The sequence below is a fragment of the Salmo trutta genome, chromosome 30 (assembly GCF_901001165.1).
Source record: "Salmo trutta chromosome 30, fSalTru1.1, whole genome shotgun sequence".
Taxonomy (NCBI): domain Eukaryota; kingdom Metazoa; phylum Chordata; class Actinopteri; order Salmoniformes; family Salmonidae; genus Salmo; species Salmo trutta.
Genome location: NC_042986.1, coordinates 23,619,885 through 23,622,114, shown reverse-complemented (window position 1 = coordinate 23,622,114; position 2,230 = coordinate 23,619,885).

The window sequence follows — 2,230 nt, the reverse complement described above, 5'->3', positions numbered from 1 at the left end:
GTGAAATGTCAGAATAATAGTAGAGAGAATTATTTATTTCAGCTTTTATTTCTTTCATCACATTCCCAGTGGGTCAGAAGTTTACATACACTCGATTAGTATTTGGTAGCATTGCCTTTAAATTGTTTAACTTGGGTCAAACGTTTTGGGTAGCCTTCCACAAGCTTCCCACAATAAGTTGGGTGAATTTTGGCCCATTCCTCCTGACAGAGCTGCTGTAACTGAGTCAGGTTTGTAGGCCTCCTTGCTCGCACACCCCTTTTCCACACATTTTCTATGGGATTGAGGTCAAGGCTTTGTGATGGCCACTCCAATACCTTGACTTTGTTGTCCTTAAGACATTTTGCCACAACTTTGGAAGTATGCTTGGGGTCATTGTCCATTTGGAAGACCCATTTGCAACCCAGCTTTAACTTCCTGACTGATGTCTTGAGATGTTGTTTCAATATATCCACAGAATTTTCCTACCTCATCATGATTCCATCTATTTTGTGAAGTGCACCAGTCCCTCCTGCAGCAAAGCACCACCACAACATGATGCTGCCACCCCCATGCTTCACGGTTGGGATGGTGTTCTTCTATCTATCTACAATCTATCTGCAATATTAAAGCTGATCTACCCCCTAAACATTTTTAAAATATATATTTTTTGACCATTCTACAGATGATGGAAGACTGTTTTTGTGTAACTGCAGGGAGAGAATAAAGGACCATGTTGATTAATTAAGCCATTTCTGTCACGTCCTGGCCAGTATAAGGGTTAATTAGTATTGTAGTTTGGTCAGGACGTGACAGAGGGTATTTGTTTTATGTGGTTCAGGGTTGTGTGTTTGGTTAAAGGGTGTTTGATTTAGTATTTCCGGGGTTTTGGTTTATAGTCTATGTTTATGTATTTCTATGTCTAGTCTGGTGAGTGTGTTTCTATGTTGTGTTGATTGGGGTTGGGACTCTCAGTTGAAGGCAGGTGTTGTCTATCTGCCTTTGATTGAGAGTCCCATATATTAGGGTGTGTTTGTGGTTGTTATTTTGTGGGTGATTGTTCTGTGTTAAGCTTAGCTTGGCCAGACTGTTTGTAGTTGTTCGTTCGTTCGTTCGTTTCTTTGTTATTTTTGTATGTTCATTTTTTGAGAGAAATAATAAATCAAGATGAGCATACACGTACCTGCTGCGTTTTGGTCCTCCTTCACCGACGGCAACCGTGACAATTTCCTGTTGCCACATGGAGCTGAACCTCAACATAGGGCATCTCTATAAGCTCACGATTGCTTGTGTGCAAGGACGGTTAGCTAATTCAACCATGTCGCCCGCGTTGACTGCGATTATGTGAGGGCTGTAGGTAATGCTTTTCTATGGAAAAAAGCCTTGTTCTCGGTGGGACCAAGCTCCAACACATATGTTATATAAACAGCTTCTATTTCCTTTCTTTCTAAACCCACAGCAGAAAGAATGAATGACTTGACAGTATGGTCTTTGTGTGAACTATCAGCATGTGGATTGCAGTCATAATACTATACAGGTACTGTACAACCTTTCACTGAGCGAGGTTGAAAAAACCATCCACATTTACCCTCCTGAATTACACTTCATTTGGAAATGATGTGACAAGAGGGCAAGTCAGTCAGTCATGATTTATTTCTATGTAACATGAACCACACCTTGACATTTGTCTTTCCAAACTTTACCAACCCACCTAGGCAATGCCAGTAGTACAGCAGGCCTGCAATGGAAATGGAAACGAGGATGCCATCGTGGAATGACATCAGCTGAGCTCAACCAAGTCTTATCTCATTGGAGGTGGTCCAAGAGAAACAGCCAACGTTAAACCCACACAGACACCTCTTATCATTGCGCAGGAGGGTCAGACTTGGACATGTCACAGAGATTGCAGACAGACAGACCAACCGACTGACTTAGGCTGGCTCCTCTCCCTATGCTGTCTTTTCATAGCTGAAAAGAAGACTACAGCATGTTAATATTGAGCTCAAAATGAAAAACTTTCCATAGTCCTATGCTACAATCTGAAACCGACATGCACAGTACATTACAATCTGAAACCGACATGCACAGTACATTACAATCTGAAACCGACATGCACAATACATTACAATCTGAAACCGACATGCACAGTACATTACAATCTGAAACAGACATGCACAGTACATTACAATCTGAAACCGACATGCACAGTACATTACAATCTGAAACCGACATGCACAGTACATTACAATCT